This window comes from Haemorhous mexicanus, chromosome 2, assembly GCF_027477595.1.
Source record: "Haemorhous mexicanus isolate bHaeMex1 chromosome 2, bHaeMex1.pri, whole genome shotgun sequence".
NCBI classification, from domain to species: domain Eukaryota; kingdom Metazoa; phylum Chordata; class Aves; order Passeriformes; family Fringillidae; genus Haemorhous; species Haemorhous mexicanus.
In genome coordinates this window covers 72,434,106-72,460,823 of record NC_082342.1, presented here as the reverse complement: position 1 = coordinate 72,460,823, position 26,718 = coordinate 72,434,106, and the positions used below count along the sequence as shown (strand labels likewise).

At 37.8% G+C, this 26,718-nt stretch overlaps 1 protein-coding gene and 1 long non-coding RNA gene across 6 annotated transcripts in view; one reads left to right on the top strand and one right to left on the bottom strand.

Moving 5' to 3' along the window:
- SCEL (sciellin) overlaps window positions 1–23,192 on the bottom strand; it is a 69,052-nt gene extending 45,860 nt beyond the window's left edge. For 2 of the 5 annotated variants that reach the window (XM_059839189.1, XM_059839191.1), the window contains exon 1: window positions 1,138–1,310. The gene's annotated coding sequence lies outside the window, so the exon portion shown is untranslated. The other 3 variants (XM_059839186.1, XM_059839188.1, XM_059839187.1) reach the window with 3 other exon arrangements.
- On the top strand, window positions 14,612–22,554 carry LOC132323686 (uncharacterized). Its single transcript, XR_009485400.1, has 3 exons — window positions 14,612–14,767; window positions 20,594–20,849; window positions 21,733–22,554. It is a non-coding gene; the product is annotated as an uncharacterized LOC132323686 (long non-coding RNA).
- Window positions 23,193–26,718: the final 3,526 nt, after the last annotated feature.

Genomic DNA, 26,718 nt, shown 5'->3' with positions numbered 1-26,718 from the left:
CATTTATTTTACAGATATTAAGCAATCACAAAAATGTGTTCCTAGACAGATTTTTTTTTTAGGAGTTACACATCAGAGCAATAGCCATATAATACGTTCGTGAACTTCTGAAAATAACACATTGTGTTTAAGTAAATATTTTACTCTATCACCTCGTCCACAGAACTAATAGCACAGAAAAGAGTTCACACAGAAAATGGAAATAACATGTGTATTTGTGTATGAAAGAAAACAGGTAAGATAGGACTAGAGACCACGTGAATGTATGACAGCAATCATTCATGTATTTGTAGCTGAAAGAGCTCTCAAAACTGGTTTTTCAAGATGTGGGCGGAGGAGATTCTGTTTTGAAAGAAGCTGTGGAACTGTCACTAATGTAAAATCAGCCAAATCACAATCCAAATATGTGTGTATTTTCAAATTAGAAATACTCATTCAGTTTTAAATGGTTTTTTTTTTTTTTAATAGAGTGTAGGAAAGGGGGTGAGAATTTTAATTTTCTTTATTCAGCTCTGTCATTCAATTCATTAGATTTTTGATTAAGAACCCTTCCTGTTTATACATGTGTTCTGGTCATTGTATAGATAAGTCCTTGCATTAAAGTAGAATGGGCATTTTTGCAAGGGTGAAAATTAAAGGGAGCTTTTGTTTTAGGTTTGTTTTGGTTTAGTTGTTTTTTTCCCTAAAATAATAAAGATAATTCAAGAAAATTATAAAAGAGTAAATACTCATTAATTTTAGACAAAAAATCCAAATAAAGAAAAAAACTAAACACTAGAATGAACCAAAGACCAAAAAGGACATTAAAACAGCCATTCATGAGAAGTGGTCTGAACAGTGAATTCACCAAAGAATTATCACTAGAATAAAATACAATTAGCAATATAATATAAATAATGAAATAATTAAGATGGTATGGACAGAAGAAGTCAGAAAGGACCCAGGAATCTGAACACCAAAACTGTATAATTTTCGGAGCTGCATTTTCATAGTCAAGTTCTCCATACTTTTTGAAAATCAGATCCTTTGAAATGGCATCCTAAACTGGCCATTAAGAAATCATAGAACAACTGAAAATGTAGGAATTTCCCTACAAGGTAGAGAACAGTATAAAACCAGAACAGTTAACATCCTTACCTAGGTATGGTAGAAGTTAGTGTCCTAGCGTGGCTCAGTGTGGTTAGTCAGCCTGGAAGGGAGGCACAATCAAAGCAGACTGAGAGCTGAACTGTTCTTCCCCATCCAGCTGTCTGAAAAGTCAAGAGATTTCTCCTTCAGAGGCTGAGTCACGTAAGGAGGAGGTAGGAGGTGTGGAAAAGGGTGGCACCTTGTAGAAATACCAGATCAATTAAGAGTACGGGTGAGTTGTTGTCCTTCTGTGCTTGCTGTTCTTTTCAAGTGCAGTAGGGTTGGGTTTCACTGCCTTCACAGACCTTGAAAACAGAAAACCAAGCAATTACCATTTGGAAAAATATGCTAGAGTAATTTGAATTTTCCACAGAAATACATGTTGCAGAGCTATAGGGCTGCCTCTCAGTCAGAGTTGCAGGTATTTACAGGGATGAACATGAAGTATCACCATATTTCACCAAAGAGAAGTTCTGCAGAAGTGTTATGTGGGGATCACACACTGGGATCTGATCTGCATTAAGCATTTACACCGTTTGGGTATGTGGGCAGAGGCAAAAGATCTGGGGGGAAATCCCTCCCGCATGTGATCTTGTTGCATGCCTCTCTTATCTCTGCGCATTTGCATTTCTCCTTCTGTACTGCCAGCAATAAACAAAGGAGGGAAAAACTTGTGTTCACTTTTTTTTTCTTTCTTAAAAATGGCTGCAGATAGGTTTGTAAGCTAACAACTGCCTTACTGTTAGTAAATACAATAGCATGAAATCAGTACTTTTCTTATAGGAATACTGTATACAACTCCATGCTTCTCTTTAAGATACAGAGGCTGGTTTTAATGTATCTAATACAAGCCCAGGTTATTTTATATTTGGGCAACTTTTGTAGTGACATATGTGAGAGGTCATTTAGCAAGATGCTAGCCAATCTTTAGTCCTATTATATTTTGTGAAAATTAAAAATTTCTTTGAACACAAAAAAAAAAGCAAACTGACATGAATCAACTTAATATCCTGTATTTTTGTCCATGGTTATCTTTTCATAGGCTTGGTACTTAGTAGTATGAAGCTATTCTCCAAACATTGGTTCTATTTGATAAAAGACAGCTGTTGAAGCAGAGCAGCAGACAAGAAAATACCACATATTATACAAATGGTATAAACTATTAACTACCACAAATTGAGAATTAATGAATACAAGCATGCACACATTTCTAAATTTTGTACATCTCAAGTTCTGTGTCTCTTAAAGTCAAAATTCTTTACAGCAGTCCTGGAATTTTCAGATACTATGTGTTTATCTTTTTACAGTCCAGAAGAAACTTCTGTGAATACGGCTTTACAGACACATTGAGAATTTAGTTGCTTCCCATATGAAACAGATGCCTTTCCCCATAAGAAATGAGGAATTAGCATTAAATGGGAATTAGCTTTAAAAAATCTACATGCACTTTAATTTGAAATTGACATCTAGCTTTTATTTGTAGTAACACCTGAGAGCGGGAATATCTTATTTTTGAAACATTTTTCTTTCAAAATTTAGGTGCTACGTGATATGAATTTGTTATCAATTTCCATTCAGCAAGACAAGCCCCACTTGTAAATTAGACATATGCTTAACCTGTCTTACAGCACTACTTTCTTTAGCCAAAGTGTTTGGGAAACACAAATAGAGATGCAAACAATACAGTCTGAAGAAGTTAAGTTTATGTTTTCCTGGTTTTGTGGCCTTTGAACTCAGAGACGAAACTTTGAGGCAGAGCAGGCCAGTTCTGCTACCCCAAATGAGCCCAAGGCTTATTCTAAGGCAGTCCTTGCTAAGTCTTTGGTCTCTGGTGTGGTGGAGTAGACAGCCTATAGGAAGATGCATGCATATGAAATTCCAACAATGGTGCTGACCTCAGCCTAGGAATGAAGTAGGCCAGCTGTCTTTTAGTGACAACCACTATATTATTCATTGGATGGTGAATTTTTGGTGTTAGTTATGCTGATTACTTAATATTTCAAAGCTGTAAAAAATAATTCAACCTTTTTTTAGACTAAAGTAAACTGACTTACTTATAAACAGTCTCATTTTCTGTGTTGTAACCACATGCAGGCATTGTTCCTAGAGAATAAAGAATATGTGATGCAGTGCTGCATATCAGGAATTGAGCAGTTTCAGCATAACTATAACAGTGAAAATCACATAACTATTTTCCATGAAAAAAACTGCTCATACTCTGAAGAAATTCAGCTTTCAGAAATTCAGAGGAACTCAAACTTTGCCTTTGGATCTCAGTATAACATGTAACACTTACAAATCCAGCCATGCCCAGAGTGTGAGAGCTGTTCTGCAGTCACATTTCATTTTTCTTTCAATTCTCTAGCATAAAGTCCATATTAAATTGAAGAAAGGATAGAAGTGAAATACAGCAAAATGTAATTTCTCAGACTGTTTCAGAACTTGAATTATATTTCCCTTACTACCTTTCTTGCTCTTAAGAAACATCCAAGTTTAAGCACAGGGAGACAGTATTCTAGACACAAATTTTTCTACAGTGTCAGAAAAGAGCAATGTAAAAAATACAAGTTTGTACTGACAACTGATGACTATTAACTGAGTAATAATTTAATTTACCTAATCATTACACTGGGTCATGTGCTACTATTGATTTATCACATTTTGAGGATTTTTAAATTTTTCTTTTTAGTTCAACCAGTGAGGTGCTTTGGTGCAAACAGTAACTTGTTTCATAGCTATCTATCAATAATCTACTTGCTGGAACTTAAGTAAATACTCTGCTTTTGCTTGTTGTTCTCTCAAGAGGAAAGGAGGAAGTTCTCTGAAAAGTAGATACAAACATAACTGGCAACATCCTAGGCTTATATAACCACATTCTGATAGCTTGATTTAGCAGAGTGTGTGGCCTATCCTAATTTATGATAGAAAACAAGAAATATCTTAGAATTCCTCCCTACAATAAATCCTCTTTATCCTTTATTAATAACCAGCAATAGGGACACATCAGTGATCAGTAATGAGAGGCCACTATCTCTTGCAGCTTAGATTTTTGACACAGTTTGGAGGGCATTTCAAGCAGGTTCATTTTAAATACCTCATCTACAATGAAGGCTTATTGGCCATCCAAGGAATTCTCACAATGCCTGCTAAGAAACTGCCAGTAGGGGATGTTGACTTTTAAAACAGAGTAGCACTGGCAGAAAACTGAGCAGAAGTATTTCACAAGTGCCATAATTTAGTTTTGAATGGCTTATTCAGTGTCATTAAAGTCAAAAGCTTATAGCACCCTACAGTGGCAATACATTACCATATTTCCCAACTCTCACAGCTTCCTGAACAAGATGATTGTGTTCATTGTTCTTAGCTTCAGCTTATTCACTTTTCTAAAAATTCTATGTCCCTTGATTGCTAGTAAAATACATTTTTCTCTCCATGATTTCCTTGTCAATTTTTGTTGGTTTTCCATTTTTCAGTACAAAGCCTACTGCAAAATATTGTGCTACCTCCTCCTTATAAACCTTTGTTAAGGTTTATAAGACAGCATAATGAAAATAGCATAGAGTAGCTTAGCTCCATTGAGCTTTTATGTATATTCACAACGCAAAGTTGGGAATGAGCAGTGACTCAGAAGAAAATTTTTAGACAAATATGGTTCTGTGACTCCTCCCAAAAAGGGAAGAATACTTTACTGAATATATTTTTTCATACACTCAGTCCTCCAGAAGAAAAGTCCTGTAATACTTGAGATTTTCCAAGTAGGATAGGTTAACTGTGATGTTATGGATTATGAGATTCTATAACTGGTATGTCCAAAAGATTTGAAGACAGCCTAGCAAATAATGTTCAATTTTTTTAGTTTCAAGATAGGGTAAAGCAGCTACATTTAAGCTATTAAATGAAACATACCATAGCCTATTATCTGGCCTGAGGGCAGGGAGCACAGCATGTTCTGTACCTCTATCACTAAAGTTGCTTTTCAAAAAAGAACTGTGTGGCCTCATCCACACTCCTACTGAAAGCAGTCCAGAGCTTGTAACAGGGAGATCTGTCTATGCCTAAGTCTTTTTTCAGAGACAGATAATTGTCATGAACAATACTGTGTCAAGGACTGTGTGTAAAAATAGTATGGACAAACAGAGGATATTGCACAGGTCCAGATCCTATTCCTACTAAGTTAACTAGTATGGTCCTATTAATTGGCCCTGCTTTCTCCTAATTTAATTGTGTTCAGTAGAGGTCATGTCAAAAGATGACTAAAACTAAACACTCTGAAATGTATCAACAGGTGTAGGCAGTGGTGCCCAGCTGCAAGGCAGCATTTAGCAGACCACCACAGCTGGGTAATGTAATCCCACAGATGTGGGTTGCACATCTGTGCCACGTGCACATTTTTCTTGCTCAAGCTTAGTGTAAGCTCACCTATGTACATAGACAGCAGTTCCTACGGTTTAAGTCAATAGGGAAGGGGTCACTTATGCAAAAAACCCAGTGCAGCAAATAGAAAAGGAAGTGATGCTCATGCATAGAGTGACACCTTCCTCTTGAAGGTGACTAACACAAGGCCTGCTCCTCCCTGAATTCCCAGTCCAGCCCTACATAAAATACACTGATGGTTGGGTCCTGTGCTATGTCTTTATACAGAGTTACTTTTCACTCTGGTCAAAATTTTCAATCAAGAGAATATATTGCCTATGGGTGCACCCTTACTAAGAGGTATGTGTGACTCAGAACCAGATTATGAGTGTTTCTATAAATCCTAGCAGCATTCATGGCTGCAACATATAGGAGAGGGAGAAATAAGAAGTGTGACTGTTTTCCATGGGCGGGTTATTCTAACATTATGAATTCCCCCTGGAGATCCTGGTCCTCATGCTCCTTGATAGACATCCTAAAAAATGTATATACTAATGATCTAATGGGAGATGGAAAGCCCTTTTCTTCATGGGCTTCCTTGTTCTTACTAGAATATGAGTTTTAAAGGTAAATAAGCAATGTCCTGGGCTTCCTTGCAAAGGGCAACTACTGGCAGTGCCAAGTACCTGCAGTACTTTGTAACAACTTTGTTCTTTCCTTTATGCTCAAAAATTAGAATTCTTCTGCCTAATTCATGTGCAAGGCTCATGCTGTTACAACCCAATGATTAAGATGTGCCTCTGCACAGGTTTGGGTGCAGATGAGACCATATGCCCAAGTCAATATTACAGATTTATTTGAACAGTGAGTGTGAGGTAGAGAGATAGAAATAAATAGAAGAGAGGTGAGGGAGACAAGGAGGATGGGGGGGAAAGAAGAGGGAGAGAGAGAGATAGAGAGACATGGGGGTCCCAGGCTTGTTCAAAACTTTTCTCTACTCTACTCTAAAGGTAATTAGTCTGTATGCTCAGTCTTTCTTTTCTTTTGATTTGGTGGGTTTCATGGGTCAGTGGGTTATGAGTCAATGGTTATGATCTCCCCCTGTGAATTGTGTTTATTAGTTTTTTCTTATCTTTGGAGTTCTGCCAAATGTCCTTGTGGTCTGTAGACTCTGCATTCTTTGTGTCCACAATCAGTGATACATTTTTCTTCCCAAGCTTTGCTAACCTCCCCCTAGGCCTGAGATCACTGAAGTGTGTCAAGCCCTAAACTTCAGCAAGTTCTACAGACAAGTAATTTATCCTCCAACACACAGACAACAGTACCACCTTTACACAGCCCAAGTTCCAGGTATCCACAGAGACATATTTTGGGGGCCTTGGTGGTCATTGGTGGTCGCAGATGCCATCTGTCCCATAATTGGAGTGATCCTTGTTTGACCAGTGGTATGTATATGAGCCATTGTTTCTTTTCACACAGTTTGCCATGGTGAAAATTTCTGTCCAGATCCATTAACCAGAATGTGCTGACCAGATGTTGCCTTTACCAGGCTTGGAATTAGGGCCTTCCTATCTCAAATTTGTCCCTTCTGTGCCCATTGTGTGGCTTATTTTGTGGCAAGTTCCTTCTGTGGCCTAACAGTGTTTGAGACAGGCAACTGTGCTCTTTAACTCTTCGACACACAACTCTCTCAAAGAACAGGACAAGAAAGCAATAGCTCACCAAATGGAAGGGTCACTTTAGCATATGACTAAACCCAAGTTCAAATAATTTCTCCTTTTGCTAACAGCTTATTTTTACCAGCAGACTACCTTAATCACCAAGTTATAATTTTTTGTGTAAGGGAACACAATTACCTGGGGTTTTCTACCTCCTGAAATTTTAAATATTCACTGGAGAAAGAATAATGCTACAGCCCTTTTACTATGCCAGACAAATATTGGCCTCAGTACTGTCAAAATTAATATTTAGATAATATGTATGGAATTATCATTTTTATTTCATACTGTAATTTTTCAGCACTTTGTCACCTGAATGATTAAAATAGGTAGACATAAGAGTTATTTTTTAATATGGTGGAGCAACAGCTGTTGTGCAGAAGCAGAAGAACTTAAAAACACTTTCACTAGATTAAATTACTGTCAAAGTGAGAACAGCATTTCACAAAGTCTGGTATGAAATATCATAATGCACCAGAGATAATGTTGTGTTTTATGGATTAACTTTTGCCAGCCAAGCCATTTCCTTTAGTTATTGTAGGTTGCTTTTCCTGGGGAAGACCTTTCAACTGGATAAATTAAGGCATGTAATCTTTTTTTAACCACACCTCTCTGAATACAGGAAGGAGCACTGTCAGATCTTTTTCATATGCATTTTTTGAATGCTAAGAAAACCTTAGTCACAATATATATGTATTTGCAGCCCATTGTTCTCCCAAAGGGTGTGGCAAAGTTCATAAACTAAAGGAGGAAGAAAAAATGCCATAAATATTATGCAAAATGTCTCAAACTTTTCAGATCTTCTAGTTGCCCCAGAAAATGTCTGAGCAGTGTCTTCTGTTTATAGCAGGTGCCAGTACATTTCATGGAGGTACAATGTTATTTGGCCTGATTTTCCCACAATTTGAATAGGTCCTGACTCTGCAAATAAGTAAAATATATTTCAGAAGTCCCCAGAAGTCTGGTCCATAGCATGCTAAACTTGAGTATTTTGATCTTGCACCACTGCCATTACTGCCTTAGCTACAGAACAGTTACTAGTTTTATCAGTTACTGATAAGATCAGTTATTTGAGGAAAATTGTGCTGAAAATCTGGCTAAGTCAAATGACATCTGTGTGGCACCAGATGAATGGGTGTAACCAGTTTTGTAGCTTATGTCATTGATAAATAGCTTATTTGTTAATTTGTTACCAGTTTTTGAATTAACAAAGAACATTCACATAGGTGGCTAAAGAATCAGATTGTGACCTAGAGTAGTAGAGGGAGTGTGAGAATTAGGATTAGATGGGTTTTTTCATTAAAAAGTGACTTTGTAATATCTCTATCAAATCCCCACTGAGAGAGCTCTGGGAAAGAACAAACAGTGCAGATCTCAGGAAAAGCCATCTCTAAAATATGTTAGAAGAGGCAAAGTTAAAAGGAGAAAAGTTTTTTCCTGCTCCTTGTCTGAAATTTTCTTATAGCATTTAATTGGTCATGGGCACTGTAAATACATAGGAGACAACTCCCACAGGCTGTTCTTTTTTATGGTGCAGATAAGGAGATGTATCTGCCCCAAAGAATGATATCCATGTGGGGAAGTTCACATTACACTTGTCTGATGGACTGGTTCTCTTCTCCTTGCCCTGGTATTGTGTTCCGATTTTCTGCTAAGGCTAAGCAGCCTTCTCTTGTAATTCCTTCTTTTATTATTTGGATCAAATTAGTTGACTGAGAACTGGATTGTCATTTGAAAGCCTACATGGAAATTCCATACCAATCAAAACAACCCAATGAACCAATACCCCACCTATTTAATGAAATCTTTGATTACTGGTGTAGTCAAAGGAACATTCCTTACTGGTGTTATCAGCTCACTTAACTGCTATGCATGATAGCCAAATGTTACAGATTGTGATCCTGTTCTCTATCCACATCAAAGCTGAATATGGACATGGAAGAAAGGAAAGTTCCTGGAAGGTGCTGGCTGTGGTATAGTTAGCACAGAAAGCTTATTGTAAAAGAGTTGTTAGAAAATGTGTTCTATAACCAATAACTGCAAAAATAAGACACAGACCAAAAATGTGAATCAGAAAGGATACAGTTGAACTTAAAAAGGTTCAGAGAAGAAAAAAAAGGTGATTGAAGATGCATAATTACTTCTCCCCACACTGAACAAATGCATCAGCTAAGAATGTCTTAGTGTGGTGAAAGGAGGTGTAAGTGTAAAAACATGACAAACAAAGCAAGAAAGGTTTATTTCAATTCTCCCCCCAGTACAAGAGCTATTTGGCATCAACGAGAAGAGAAGAGAAGAGAAGAGAAGAGAAGAGAAGAGAAGAGAAGAGAAGAGAAGAGAAGAGAAGAGAAGAGAAGAGAAGAGAAGAGAAGAGAAGAGAAGAGAAGAGAAGAGAAGAGAAAAAGGAAAAAAAGAGAGGTGTTTCTTTTTATATGTAGGATGTAAGCTGTCCTTGCTGCAGGAAGACATATCTCCAATAGTTTATGAAATGCAAGTTTATTTATACTCATGCCTGCCTGTACTTGTGCATGTGTTTGTGTTGTGTGTGTGTGTGCAAGTATGTACTTATTTAGGCATGTGTGTGTACCCATATGTCAAATAGCTGAATGAGACACAAGCTTGAGGAAGAGAAAAGCAATGATGGTTACTAAATAAACAGAAATTTCATTGGGCTAAAGAGGAGCCTGAGAAGCAAATTGATAGAGACTCTAAGGACACTTAAATGACTCTAAGAACACTTAACTTAAATGCTATCCCTGTACTTCCACTCTTTCCTGAACTCCTGAATTTTGCTTTTAGCAACTGTTGGGGCCAGTATATGGGGCTGACCAAGGAGTGCCACGGTCATGTTATACCCCTATGGTCAAAATTTGTATAATGCACATAATTTAAATTGCATTAAAATTCTTTTCTAATTCTTTGATGATAATGCAAACAGCTGGCAGTACAATCAAAGTGATACCATTTTTCTGTGGAATGTTGATGCATCAGGTATTAAAATAAGCCTTAGTGAAGGGCTTGTCATTCAGCCCCTCAACTGAGAGTCATACAGCGTTGTCACTTTATTTCTTCAGACTTTCTTCTCTGTTTACATGACAAATGTGGAAAATATGCAAATATGTAAACATGGAGAGAATTTTACTTTGTTCGTAGATGTTTAAGACCCTTTCCTTACTAATAAATACCTTTGCAATCCAGTAAAAATTTTCACCTGTTCAAATAACAGAAAAAATAGCAAGGCAGATTTATGTAGCTCATCTGCAGGAGTAAAATTGAAAATGGTATCACAGAAATGGCATCAGCCCTCCACATTCCCCTTCCCTGGAAAAGAATTCAGCTGGCTTGTTCTCCCTTATTCACAGAATTAGAAAGTTTAATAGCATTTCCAAGCATCTTCCAAGGAACAAACTTCAGCTGCAGATTTCAATCACAAACTGTGTGAAGGAAAGGAGAATATATTTTCTTAATCAACACATGTGCAGACAGGGCCTTATGAGCTGGGAAGCTGAAGGAATAACTGAGCTTCCTTCTTGCCTTTTCAAGATACTTGTCCTTTGATGTAAACTGGCCAACAGACTGGTATCAAAGTCAGTACGTTTTAAATATCAATTTTTCCTTCCCTTTTATTTTGAGTACATTATATTCTTCTAAAGTATTTTCCAAATTGTGAGTACTTTGGAAAGAATGTTGGCAGAAAAAAACCTTTCACATGAGTTTTAATGTTCAGTGCATGAAAAAGAATTGAAGCTTTTTAAATTTGTTTTTGTTGCTGTTGTTAAATGAAACTAAAACAAGGCTGAGCTTTGAAATTGGATGATTTTTAAATAATTTGGGTGATATTACAAGGGAAAGAATCAAAACAGAATGATTATAATTATCTGGATGTAATCACAGAGGCCCAGATAAGTTCCTCAGGTTCCAGATCCTGCCACAGTGCAGTAGGAGCATAATGTGAAGAACCCAGTAATTTCAGGTGTGGGCTTCTCTGGATCTCTCTCTCCATTAGCTCATCTTCTCTGGATCTCTCAGGCTATTAGCCTGAGAGAACTAAATGCCAATTAATGTGTAAGTAAGGAATTTGAATTCTACTCAATGAAGGAGACGCCAGAGCAGTGACATCAATTTTCAAACACTTGTTTCCTCGAAGCTGGGCGAGACTTCCATCACAGGCCCTATTTAGCAAAAAAAGCTAGACTACATCAAAAGCTAGGCTCCTATCTCTAAATTTATCTCTCAAGACACCCCTAATGTAATCTCACACAAAACAGATGAAAGTAGGTCAGAGGATTGGGCTGTGAAAGTTACTATTTCTCTCCACTGTTTTGAAAGGAAGCCTAAAAATGACAAGTCAGATGTAGGTACCTGCACTGTAGACACTGTAGGTATCTATACATGTCAAATGAATTCCTTGTAGTGGCAGAATTTCAAAATTTTTTTTTCTCTTAGAAAGCAATGGCTTCTTGTCATATTAAAAGGAAAAGTAAACAAGAATGCAGGGGTTTTTTTTCTCTCTGTCGGAACAAAATTCAAGCTTATTCTCAACAGTACTGCATGTATAAAAATGTGCTCCCCTACTGCACTGTGGCCCCTCACACACAAAAAATGTGTCTAGAAAACTATAATATGGCCATGTAGGAGTCTGACACAGAAAGAAATTGTAAGATGAGAGAAAAGAGAAGAGAGAAAAACAAACAAACAAGCAAAAAAGTGCTTTTCTGACAGTTTCATCCCTTTCAGTCACAGATACTAAGGAAATATTACTTTTATTCTTAGAAAGAATATGTCATGTTTTTCTGCATTTGACTCCTCTAGCTATAGTAACAGTAAGACTTGAATTTTGGTATTTAACTGATTTACTTGTAGGTGTCTATAGTCTCTGTGTTCACATCCCTGACCTCCAGATAAAACAGTATAAATGAGTTTTGGCATTTTCTACAAATTTGTGAATAGAACTTCATAGCATTGTACATAATCACAATCTTTGAATTCTAATTTTTTTTCATAGTTTTCTTAATATAATTTTGAAATGAGCAATTCTGCTCCAGAATATTTGAGACTTCTAAACTCACAGTGTTGAACTCATTTTAGGTTGAAGCAGAGAGCTCCAAGCCAGTGAGCTTTGTTGTAACTTAATTATATGGCCAAGCTGGGTGTGTGAAAATATCCAGTGCGCACTGGAGAATAAATTGCTGGGTTTGGTTTTTCTTGATTTACAAGTTGCTGTAAGTGGTGCATGTTCCCAGGGAGTGGTGAAAAGTAGGGGTGTGTAAAACAGGTTTAAGAACATTTTAAAGAAACACTGTCAGGTTTGAAACATAGTGGATTTGGTGTATATCCTCCCTCCTTCCAAATAACATTTTCTGTTCCTGTGGTTACAAACAGCTGATCTGCACGCTGACTCTCTGTTTCAGCAGTTCCACAAAATCCAGTGTAGCAGTTTTGTGTCATACTGTTGCTCTCCTTTTTTTTTTATTTTTGCCATCAGTGAGGAAATGAAACTGCTGTTGTCTGCACTCCTTGGAGAGCTCAATACACATGCCATTTAGTTCAGCCAGTAAAATCTTGTGGTTTTCTGCAAAAAATAGCTGTGGTGAGGATAAGCAGATTCTGGATCAAACAATTTCTCTGCTCAGAGTTGTACCATAGTTATTTGATAGTGTTGCTGGGGCCACCACTTCAAGGTCTGAAACTCCCCAGTACAAAGTCTGGGCTGCAAGTTCCCAGGAATCTTGGAAAAGTCACATGATTTTGAACCTAAATATTTTTTGTTTCTCAGAAGTTTTGCATGGAGAATGGACATAATTTTAAGTTTTTTATACACATAGCACTGATTTGGAGCCTTGAAGACCTAGTGGGTATTTCAATCTTCTGGATATCCTACTGGATCTAAGGATAATTCCAATTGAAAATAAGAGTAAATTTTCTTAAACAGAATTCACAAGAGATTTCTGGAATATCCACTTCAATAGCTAGTTTAGTGTAGGAGAATAGAATCAGCTGAGCAGAGTGTATATACAAAATTCTGTACATACAAAAAACCATTTGCCATTATTGCAAACAAAACTGAAGCCTTTGTTTGGAAGGATTCAATGTTATTCTCTAGGCAACATTTTGAAACCACTTTTTCTTCCCATAGCTGGTAAATCTGTTAATTTTATTTCTCTCTCCTGTGGCATTATGCTATAGTACTTACATTGTTAGTCAAAATTCTGTAAAATAAAAACATTCAATACCAGAAGGTCCAGGAGAATCATAGAATATCCTGAGCTGGAAGGAATGCACAGGATCATTGAGTCCAACTCCTGGCCCTGCATGGGACATCCTCAGGAACCACACCCTATGACTGAGATCACTGTCCAAACACTTCTTGAACTCTGGCAGGCTTTGTGTCATGACCTCTTCCCAGGAAACCTGTTCAGTATTTAGTTATTTGAGTAAATACATCTTTTAAATTCCCCCTTCCAAAGGTAATAAGGGAGCACCACGACATGCTCACAAATCATTGTTTGCCAGAACAGCACTTACTCCATGAAAAGGGGAGAGTGGAGTTATGATTTGCAAGTGCCGCTGTTTGGAAGACACAAAGCAAAGAGAGACTGAAATTTGGAAGCAGGTATCAAAGTAACTGAAGAGGATTTGAAATAAGAATGAAGGAAAAATATGTCAAAGGAAAAATGGAAGTAAGCAAGAAAGGATCTCAAAGGTCAAAGATCAGTCTGATTTCATATACTGACAATGCAAATCCTCCATGGCAGTGTTCATGAAAGGTTTCAAGAACAGTATCCTCGTAAATGAAGATTATTGTATCCTTCTGTTTTAAGCAATGGTAGAGATGTTTGTGTAAAAAATAGAAAATCCTTTGCCCGGAAATTGTACACTTTAGAAAAACCGCAATCAAATGAAGAGAGACGGGATGAGCAGTGGTGTTGCATGAGAACTATGTCACGAACAATGCATGGTATGTCAGCTATTCTATCCACATGGCTTGTGTTTGGAGCAGATTAATATCTGAATTATGCTGCAGAAAGAGCAAATAAAGGCAAACACAGAGGATGAGGAAAGAGGGTTGATGAGTTGCAAACAAGGGAACCAAATGATTTGAAGACAATGCCGCAAACAAGCCATACTCAGAAGTTTGGGCATGAGGGCAAGGGCAATTATAGCCTCTCAATACAATTTTTTCTCAGGGTTTTGCAAGGTCAGCCTCCTGAATAGCCAAAGGTATCACTGCAGGGACTGCATGTTCAGGAAACACCACAGAGATTGGCATGAACCATTATCTCTATCATTTATCTAACTGTACCATGCAGTGATCCAGTAAATGGGTGTTGACAATAGGTTTTGCAGTGAACAGCAAGGGTGTGGTTTCTTTATCAGTTTAAACTGATCTAGTACCATATTCCCACCAAAAGTAAAAGTGGTGCCTGGCCTGTCCTGCCTTTGGCTGTGCTCTCCAACTAGTCCCTTGGATTGCCTTGGTCAGATCACCAAAGATCAAGACTTAATTCACTGCAAGTCTCATAATCAAAAGGACTGAAGCAAAGCATGTGGAGAAAAAAATATTCCAGGTAGGCCAAGTCCGTTCCATTGCCAGAGTGTGTTTGGGTGGTTTACATCAGTCAGGAAACCAGCTCTTTCAAGTTAGCACCTTAACTTAGTAACAACTGGAACAAAAAAAACCCTCAAAATTAATATTTTAACCTCTCTCTAAATTCAGTCTTATTGTTATGAGCGATTGTTATTAGTAATTTCCCGGCCCTAACAGCTACAGTGTTTTTAATACAAGAGGTGTCCCGCAGGATTTCAATTGAAAGGATTTTCTAACACTTGGAAGGAACTGTCTATAGCCTTTCTGAGGGTGTCCAAAGTTTCTTGAAGTACTGCATTAGCTTTTCTCTCATCTACAAATCACACTTTTTTTCAGATCTCTACATGCATATTTATGGGAAAGGTTAGTAAAAGCATAATTTGGTATAGATGGGTAATTTGCCAATTATTACCAATTCATGTCCTTTTCCATATGGAGTAACTTTGTCTGATATCAACACTTTTTTCATATTAGTGGTGTTTCATATCTTTCAGGCACTTCTGGGAAGGGAAAAATTTGAGGATGGGATTTGATTGACAGAAACTGTTGTCACTTGAGGTTTAAAAGAAGCTGTCTGACCTCCAAAGTAGTGAAATGTGCTCCAGTACTTTAATCATCACCGCACTGGACTCACTCCAGTGAACCATATCGTTTTTGTACTGGGTAATCCAGAACTGGACACAGTAGTCCAGATGTGGCCTTACCAATGTTGAAGAGAAAAAGGATCCTCTTCCTCATCCTGCTGGCAATGCTCTTACAAATGTAGCCCAGGAAGCTGCTGCCCTTTTTTGCCATGAAGGGTGTGTTGGCAGCTCATGGTCATCTGGTTTTTCATTTCCTGAAAACTTTCACTCCAAGGACCTTTTAAGCAAAGCAACTTTCCAGCCAGTGTGTCCCCAGCATGTACTGGTGCTTGGGGTTATTCCTCCACAGATATAAGGGCTTGCTTTTACCATTGCTGAAGCTGAGATTCCTCTCTGCCCTGCTCTCCAGCTTGTTTCAGTCCCTCTGAATGGCAGCACAACCACTGGCACACCAGCCAGCCTGCCCAGTTTGTACCAGCTGAGAACCTGCTGCAGGTGCACTGGGCCCCTTCATCCTGATCACTCATAAATATGGAGAACAGTATCAGCCCCAGCAATAAGCCCTGGCATACAGCACTAGTGGCTTTATCTGATTAGATTCAACCTTCTAAAGCACAGACCATCCTGCTTCTTGTGATGAAAGCCAATTTCTTTTTTCCCTAAGAAGCATGTACACCATATAAATTGCTACTACCCCAGAGGGAAGACCAAGTCAGAATTAATAACTTTGAAAAGAAGCCCGTGCTTTCTCTCTTTAATTATATAGATCTTCTTTTCATGTGACAGCATTAACCTGCTTCCTTCCTCATTTTGTCCCATTCTTGCCACATCCCATCTCTGACAACCACGCAGAAAAAAATTAAGGGCTTCCTTGAACACTTCATTTAATAACAAACAAGAAGGAAGGAGGTAATCACCCATACATTGGCAACTCTATAATTATAAAGTCAATGAAATGTAAACCATCTTCACTACTGCCTTCTAAATAATTTCTTGTAATTACTAAAATGTACTGATTTATTTTCATTCTTCTGTTATGACAGAAATTACAATTAAAAAGTTTGCAAAAAGAAAGAATATTAGAAGCCCAAAATCCAAAATTCACTCAGAGAAAGATGTTTAAATGTAAGCATAAATTTGTATTAGAAGCAAAGGAGATGAACATAATAAATAGGCATGTTTTATTACAGTATTTCCACTGAGGTATTTAATCACTTGCAGTTTTGTGTAAGTACAAGAGAAGTTGTTCCATGATGAAGATCCAAGATAATCTGAGTACAGATGTACTGTATCTCGTTAGCAGTAGTACTATGGATGGTAAAATAAACAACTGCTCTGATTTATCAACAAGGTACAGAATATGCATTCAGGTAAATATATGACCACACACTAGAAGCAAACTTCATAGATAGTATGCAGATGAGTGAAACTTTAAGTACTAATTTATTTACTACTTTTAATTCCACAGTAAATTTAATGAATGTATAATATAAATAATAGTTTACTGAGATTAAATATGGTCATGTACAAAATTAAAGTTCCACATGATGAGCTTTCTCTACAGTTGTCCTGAAAAGCATGCCATCCTACAATCGGGAGGCGTCTCAATTCTTGCTCCTGGCACGTTCATGCATTCTCTGATCCCAAGGTGGCCACATGTCCCTTGCATTACTTCCTCATTAATTTGTAGTTAATGGAGTGGTCCTTAGTCAATACCTTGAGGAAATGGTGGTGAACACCCACCTGTCTCCCATTCCAGATGGCTAGAGCTCAGAATAAGGCTCCTGCAAGCCAGATGCAAGACATTCTCTGCCCTCAGTAATTCTGCACTGACCACTCCTGGGTGACTGCACAAAGGGAAAGGGAATTTCAGGTGCCTCTATAATCAGGGATCTCTGGCTCCATGCATTATTTAAGGCAGGGAGAGATGGCCTGACTCAGGTTTGAGTATAAAGTGGCAGACAAGTTACTGGTGTGGTGAGGTCACATATCCTCTGGTTATGTCTGACCTCCCTCAAACTTCTTTAATTTTATTGTTGAGACCTTTGAAAGCTCTACCCATAAATTCAGGGAGAAAGTTGAGATTAAGACCAAGAAAAGTACAAGTTCTGAAATTCTCACAAAGCAGCACCAAACACAAAGATTAGATTACTCCCTTGTAACAGACACAAGGAGATATCTGCTCATCTCTCTCAGTGGATAGTGATTTTCAGAAAACATACCTAGGCATGTCCAGGTGTGAATTGTTACAGGTCTTGGACTGGTATGTGCCCCATCTATTGCTGCCCCTGCCTCCCAGCCCCATGCAGTGCCTTCAAGTCACAGCAGTCATTCCATTTTGTTACACTGAATCTTCAAAGAAGGATCAGACTTGAGAGCTTCTGCCAGAGCTCAGAATCACTCAGTGCAATAGACAGAAAAATCTGTGAAGGGTTTATTCATTATCTTTGGCATCACAAGATGAATTTTCAGGAGGTTGCTCAAGCTGCATGGACAGATGTATTACTTTAATATTAGAGGAAGAGCACTGCCCTTACTTCTGACTACAGGTCCTTGCACCTTCCTCTGAAGCATCTCCCTCCAGGCTCTGTCAGAAACAAATTACTGCCCTGGATGGTGGGTAGGTCTAATCTAATGTGTCCATGCCTCTCTAAAGGAAAACATTAAAAGCAGAAGGGCACTTCTTCCTACCACCCTGTGCAACAGAAAAGAGCAATTCAAAAGATGATATTGCCATTGAAATGTTACAAATATTGAAGCAGGGTTACCCCTCATTTTTAAGTGCGATAATTTATTTAATTGATTTAATTTTCTACACTCTCAAAAAAAGAACCCAAACCATATTTTCATCCAAATACTCATTAGTGCAAAGATCACAGGACAGGACTATATAGACAAGTCTGAAGAGGAGACATAGTGCTAATTTAATTTAATCATCTATTAAGCATTTACATAAATACAGTCCTCTAAGGAAATAAGCTTTTATTTTGCCAAGAGCAGTTCCTTGAAAGATGATACGGCAAGAAACTCTAAACATATTATTACGAAAGATTATTTAGGAGTAAAAGTACTAATTTTAATTATATTGGATAATACTGAGGCTTCCCGTTCTTTCAAAAATTAATTTATTCTGCTTGCACCAGTTGATAGTTGCTTTCAGACACAGGCAGTAGGTTTTTCTCCTGTAACAAAGTTGTATGTTCCATCCCCTTGGAAAGACACACCATCTCTGAAATAATACAAGCCTCAGATAGTCTTCACCTGACTGGGCAACTGTAGAGAATAAAACAGCCCCTCACCTTACTATGATCCAAGACAAGAACAGCTGCTTCCAGAGGGCTGGGACTTTCTCACAGACCCCACATACAGACCCTGCTGTCTTCAAGGGCTGCCTTCTCTACTGCAGTCACATCCACAGCAATCCCTTCCCTACTTTACATTTCCTGCCAGATCATTTAAGGCCTCAAACCAAAGCAAACCTATGCTTCAATGCAGGAAACTTTCTTTCAGGAATGAGGAGCTCAGGTAGCAACAGTATAATACAATAGTACTGTTCACTTACACCTCCCCATGTATTCTCCATTAAAAGTACTATCTAATTAATATTATTTCACAAATACAGAGAAAATAAATGACTGTAAATAAATTTTGATTTTGCTATTCAAGCAAGAAGGTTGCATAACAGAAACTGGTGTAAACTTGAACGATTCTGTAGCTCAGAGTTCATTGCAATGTTCACAGTGGTAAAAAAGATACAGTATTTTAACATGGAGGCTCTGCTAGAAAAATGCTGACCTATACAGTCCTATGCACTTAGTCTTTTGAAAGAAGAAGTAAGTTGTTCTGTAAAATGAAATTTAAATCTAAAACTGGAACTTCAAAAAAACCTCAGCCTGCCTGTTGCCTCTACCCAGAAAAATGTAAACTCTGTAGGAAGATCACTGTATTTGGAGTTCCCTACTGACATACATATATGCCTCTGTAGAGGTATCTGCATGGCTTGAAGCAAATAGCTTGGGGTCTGCCTCACGTCTAAACTGTGAGAGGAGTTTCCAGATGACCTAAAAGGAGTTTGGTGCACTACAGGTTTTCAGGGTGGCTTAGAGCAGCAGTCAGTGCTGGGCATATAATACACCAGAGGAGATGCAGAAACTTTATTATAAAACAAATGTTATTACAGCTGGTAAAGTACAAAGGGGCCTCTCTTGTTTTATTTAGAGTTTATGACATGTTGTTTCATTTGTGATTGGTACCTTGCTTTTACCCAGGAAAAGGTGGCCACAGCTGTGCTGCCTCCTGCCTGTTAAACCAGAGGTTACTACGCTCTCCTAAACCAAGGACATGGCAGTTTCTTAGTCTGGGCATTAACTCATCCATATTTTGCACACACTCAAAGAGAAAGCACAAGGGAAAAGCAGGAGCTGAAGCTGTTTTCCTAAAGAAAATGTTCAAACTACAAATTATGGAACAGGAGGTTTCATCTTCCTACACGTCAGACACAGGAGAAATAACCATCCTGTGTTTTTCAGATGGTGCCTGTGGTACAGCTAAGAGTTATTTAGCTATTTTGTTTTTTATAACCATATATACCATAAAATTCTTTCTTGGAACCTGAAAATGATTTAAAACATCACTTGTCCTGTCTGTGTATGATTGCATCTGTCCATAAGGCTCCGGCTACATTTGACAGAGCAAATTGGCAAGTTGTGTCTTCAACTCTTTTCAACCTCCTGAAAAAAATACAGATTTCATGGTCTATCACAAAATCTCTCCTTTTTTTTTCATCCTGCAACACCATCAAGTTTTTGAATCCTCCATTTGTGTTACTAAAAAGTTATGCTTGTTTTAAATTGTGAAAGGTGCTTTATACCCTGAACATATGGGGAAAGACTATCCAGATGAGCCCAGCTCAGAGCTTCCAGGCGTCTTTCTAGTCTGCATCCCGAGCATTCGTGTTTTCCTGTGAGCATAATGAATATCTCTCAATTACTGTGGTCCTTTTTATTCGCATGCATTCATTTGTCTTCAGTTAACAAGAGAACTACCACCAAAAAATGCATCCACAAGAGGGATTCTAAGAGTTAAACCAAATAACTGACACTCCTGCTTCTGCACAGATCGTGCAGCAAAGACCATATAGACACTTGACAGATTTTATTCCGGGAACAGGTGCTTTTTATAAAAGTGATATTTAATCTTACACTTGCTTATTTGTACCGCAGATTCCCTGAAAACAGAGAGCCACGCCGAATTGCCGTTCTGGGTTCTAGAACATGCGTACAGCTTGGTGCAATGTGCACTTTGAGCACTAGGTGGAAACAGAGCAATGAAAATGAGACCCGTTATCAACCCTTCAGCACAACAAATGGAAGAGCTTTTCTCAACAAACGTGACGGATCCCAGAAGGGAGGAACGGCAGCTAAAATCCACTTCATTTTGTTGGGGGGCTTCTATCATTCTATCTCCTTTCACACACAAGTAAGAGAAAATATTATCCTTAGTCTTCTTAAAATTGATTTTTAATTTTCTTGCTTTAAATTTTGGGATACCTTTTTTCAGAATGCTCAGATACATTTCTGTTGGCTATTCTTCAATTTTTTCCATGGAAATTAGACACATAGCAATCTTTCCTCCATTGCTATTGCAGTTTTTGAAAATTTTATGCTGAACATATACTGCTGCTTTTGTCTGCTCCCATTTCCTTGTTATAGATTCTAAACAAACAAAATAGGGATAATGCTTTCCTTTCACTTGCTTATGCAACAAGAAAATCAGAGCTAGAAAAGTTACCCTAATTTTGCTTCTTTTATCAGACGGTTCTAGGAGACTGTATCATAATGTTTTTGGTGGGTTTTTTTATCTCAGGAAAAAGAACTGGAACAATATTTAGCTTTGGATGGCAGCCATATTTTATATATTATGTTGCTTGTGGAAAACTTGGCTACAGAAATGTCCATATGCAACTGCAGAAAAAGCCCACAGAAATGAGGTGGAATGATGTGGCATTACACTGGAAACCACAAAGCAGAAGTGAGACACACCACAGCAGTTCTGGTCCAAGCATTCATGGTCAGGATGGGACATCCAGGCCTTCTCATGCTACTTCCAAGATCAATGGTGTAAGATCATCCATTTGAAAAGATATAGTCATGATTTATGCAGCCTCAAAAGAGCCTGACCTAGTCATTCCTCACCCTTTCATCTCTGTCTGCAGAGCTTGAAAGGTCTGGGTTAAGAAGCTGGTACAATAGCAAGGGACATCTCTAGTTTTGTTTAGAGTTCATGACATGCTGTTTCATTTGTGACTGCTATCCTGTTTCATTTTCACTTCTTCCAAATTCTTCTATTTTTTTTTCTTTAGCTATAACACTGCTGATTACCAATAAGCTGCTCAATTTCATTATGCATGTTTGCCCAAGTTCTGCATCTGTGCCCACCTTTTAACCAAGAAGAGGCCAGACAACTCATATCTCAAGCCAATTTTACGAATTGAAGAAGATTTCAACTGCCTGAGGTGACTTACAGCTCAGATGCCAGAGCAAGTACTCATACTGATGGAATTCAAGTCAAAATCTGAACCGAACTTGAAACCTGTTGGAGCTTGGGAGTCACTAAGACTATTGTTCCAGATCCAAGAAAACATAATCTTCTATCTACTGAGTAAATATATTCAATAAGTTAGATTAAATTATTTCAAGCACATTTTCTAAACTCTGTAGGGGCAAATGCTAAGCTAAACTCAAAGAGCTAGTATCATATAGGTGCATAAACCTACCGTCCACAATCCTGAAAGAAGTTTGTGCGTGATGTGTACAATGAAGGTTAGATAGGTCAATATATAAATGCAGTTATAAAGTAAAGCCTTAGGATGTGGAAAGGTTTTGAGGAATTCAGTTACAGTTGCCATTAAATTAAACCTGCCAGTGGGATACTGTATATTTCCTCAAAGATTTTTGAAAATAGTTTAAAAAATAAATAAATTCCACAGGACAAGTAGTGTCTAGCTTAGTCCTTTATCCCTCATGAGGTGGTCATCCCAATCCTTATGTTTATCTTTTAGAGAAGACACACATTAAATAGCATGAAAATCTCCTTGCAATATAATAAAAGAGTGTCACTTATCCTTCACTTACAACTGAAAGGTGATGAATTCCTTAATAAAGTACAGGAATTGTTAAACACACCTTTAAGAGGCTCTTGTGTACATTCACTAACATCTCTGCTTGAAATAGTGTCAGAAGATACTGGCATGCATTCAATTTATCCTGTTTTTCCAAATCTGCTAAGTATTTAGAGACTGGATTTTGTACCAATGGGACTTTTCAGTAGTCTAGCTACATGACTGAACAGCTTCATGATGGCAACATAAAGAATTCACCTATTGGTTCTGAAATAAGAAGGAAAAAAGTACTTTTCAGGAGAGTCAGAGCCCACATTACAGATAGCAGGAGTACAGGGGAAATTCTACTTGTAAATTAAACAGAGATTATATGGAAAACAGTGCAAGTCAAGCACAGATGTTCTTTTATTATTTCAAATTAATTCCCATTTTAAGTTCCTCAGGTAAGCTTATTGCTACAACACGGACTTACCAATTTTGACCCTGAAGACTGTAGCTCAGGAGAGCTTTCCAGATGCAAAAACTTCTACTGCTCACAAAGCCTTTGAAGATTTGACCACTGAATAGAAGATGCCTGATGTGCTTCCAGTTACTTCCAACAGCTAAAATCCCTTTTCCACCAAGATTCAGTTTTTCAGACTAAAGCAGACTGGAAGTTTACCTCTGCTTGTTATCTGCTTTTGCTGGCTGGCAGTTGCTGTTGGTGACTGGAAGTGTTACTAGGAGTGGTTTTGGCTCTGAATAGGAGAGCTGTGAGTCAACATGTGGGATAAATCCAGACATGCCCAGCTTTCCTCCTGCTCTGTAAACACAGGGATCTGATACAGAAATCTGACTTTAAAGCACTTAGATGCATTAAGTGTATCTCTGCCTTTCTGACACATAAAGACTGGCTTCATACTCAGCCCAATAGTCATGTGGCACAGGTTCTTTTTTGAGGCACTTGAAATTGCAATGACTTCCTTGCCTGCAAGGTCAAGCATGAGTGATAAGCATCAAAAGTGAGATCCTGGCTGCTGTAAAGCCAAGAGAAAAATCCCATCGATCTCAACAGAATAATGGCAGTGCCTCAAGACACTGCAGCTCGTGTTAGAGACTTCCCACAGAACCCAATTTTTTCCCCCTCCATTGTACTGTTTTGGCCACTTCTTTAAATCTTCTCCATCTGAAGCCAGTATCTTCTACCAGAAAATTCCTCATGACAAATTTCCCTGTCCTATTTCTTCAAACAGGCTGCTTGTTGATTCTTGTTTGTTTTGATCAAGTGAAATTCCAGCTAATACTGTTATCTGGAATATTTACATACTAATTTTATTTTTTTTCTGGGTGAGTAGCTGTGTTAAAGTAAGAGTCATTCTTTAGAGTATGTCTTTATGCTACACATCAGGAGGATAGCAATTGCTTTCCTGGGTTTAATATCATACATACCACACAAGTCTTGGCAGTGTAGAGTATCTTCTGCAGACAGACTGGATTTTAAGCAGGTGACCAGCAGTAAGCTGTATTTATTCATTGAAGCTACTAATTGACACAGTAAAAATGTAATTTCATATATGGAATGTTAAACAAATATAAATGTGTTCAATAGACAAACTACTACTGTGCTTTTGCAGGGGAGGACATCAGGAATTTGTGTTTCAAATGTTTAGAAATAAGGTGGTCATAGACAGAAACAGACATACATGGCCATATTCTTTTCAGTCTTTGCCTAATCCTGCTATCTCAAATATGCAGAACAAACAGATATAAACACAGTTTTCAAAATGTCTATTTAGAAAATTCAAGGAGAAAAGGAGACAGAAAGAAATAAGAAGATTGACTCCAGTGAAGTCAGGATTCCTCAGTGAGTGGCTACTTATATCACCTACTTATGAATCTGTGCATTTTTGTCCCTAAAATATTTTAGGATGAAAAAGAACCCTTTCATCTTTACTCTGACATCCTGTAAAGGCCAGTGAACTGCTCTGAATTTTGTTTATATTAGAATGCATTTTTGTAAGGTGAAGTGGATAATATAATTTATCAGCCACTGCACTAAACATTTATCACAGCAGAAAACTGGATCCTTGCAGTGATGCTAAATCTGCAACCCAGGTATTTGCAAAATCCATATACAGGGCATAAAAAAATTTGCTCATTACTCAAATTAGGCCATCAAACTGGCAGGGCATGAAAGAATTCTCAAATGGTCCTCAGATAATTTTCCACCATCCTATAACACTGTAAAATTTATTTGCCATTGGATCTTTGAGTAAAAAGTATAGGTTAATCTATCCCTTAGTCAACATAATTTTGACAGCACTTGATTAAATTGTAAGCATCTTAGATGCAGAGCTGCTTGTAAGGCATATTTAGAAGTTGAAGACTTATCTAAAGCAAAAAGTATTTTATCTATGTGGCTTGCTTAGCTTTTGGATGCTGGTCTTCCTCTTGGTAACTAAAATAACTGAAAGCAATTAGTTATGAGCTCTGTATACACAGGTGTGCACATGCATGAGCATACTCATATTTAATTGTCTCTACATCAAATTCCTCTTAGGAGTCTTGGCTATCATAAACTGTAATGATATTATACAACCAAATAGACCAGTATCTGACAATACTCAGTGAGCAACACTGAAAATACCACTTATATAATAATACATTAGGTTGATACAACCCTTTCCAATTGAACTAGTTTATAACTGAACATTTTTTAGAATATTTAGCATATGCCATCATAAAATCACAGTGAATCATTAAGTAGCAGCCTTAAGAGCATTTTAATATGACAAGAGTGTATTTAATGTCAGTTAACAATGAGTGTAACTCTAAAAATACATACTGTCTGTGAGCCTGTGTTTCTTGGATAGTAATTCAGGATGTGTTAATTTTATAATGTCAGACCTCTGTCACCCCATCAGAACCTTTGATTCAGTGCCCTGTGCAAAGTGGCACAAGTTCAAGAGCATATCAAGGAGTGGAGAGCTGAAAGCACACACAGTCATTTACAAGTATTATCATGCACTCAGAATAATTGCTACTAAAAAAAGCCAGAGGCTATCAGGCAACATTTTAATCTTAATTCAGAGTAACTACAGTGTATTAAGCCCCTCTCTGCAGTTTCTAACTGGAGATCCTTAAAAATATTTTCCTTTCCAGCTGAAATTACAGGAACTATTGAGGAATTCTCATTGACTGGTGTTTCCTTGAAGTACAGGAAATCACAACAGATTTTCAGTTGCAAGTAGACACAACTCCTTTTTCATTGTTTTATTTAGATTAATTAATTTAGATGGTTTTTAGATAAACAATCCAAAACCAAGCTGAATTTGACTGATGCATATCTTCTCATAGCTGTGCTTTAAATAGAAGCCTATTTGGCACATGAAAAAGGAAATCTTGTCTTACTACACACAATATATAGAAGTGTAACTTGTATTTTAAGAATTCAGTTCATAGCATTTTGTGTTAACCTACTGTATTGTACTTTCTCTCACTCTAGAGAAGACAACTAATAAAAATGCATATTGTATATAAATTAAAATCGACTGCTTTTGGTCTTGAAATCACCAAATCGTGTAATCCTTTACAATGCAGTATGAACACATGAAACTTTAGGAGAACAAAAATTGAAAACTCCCAGAGGTGCAATTGTTTCATTCATAGAAGGTAGCTCAGCAAATCTGTTCTTCATAATTTAAGTGATACATCCTAAACTATTCCAAGACACAGAGGATGAATGCCAGTCTTAAAGATGGCAAGAAATTCTTATAAAATCTGCTGTGAACAAATCCAGGCCTGGTAGCTAAACCAGAAGGAAATATAACGTAATTACTCCCAGCGCTCTCACGGGGCCTTGCTCAGAGTCATAACAATGAGAAGTAAAGCTGCGCATCACTCTTCTCATCAATTAACCTGCTTCTTTCTACAGGTGTGACATAAGAAAAAATAAAATTATGGAGACATAAACTGTCACCAGGTCTCTGAGCTTTCTTGTGCAGAGGGGCTCCATGGGAAAACCCCTTTTTCACCAAGTAGCAGGGAGCAATGCCTGTGTCTTGCTGTGCCAGAGGAGAGCACACAGGCGAGCAGACAAAGCAGTCAGCTGGTCACTTCAGCTTCGCAGAACCGGTGATCTCACCCTCTCCTCCCACTAGGACAGAGTAAAGAGCTGCTACAATTTGACTGATTGGTTTTATTTTATTACCTACTCTCCTGGTATTTAAGAGAAGTTCACGCCCAGTT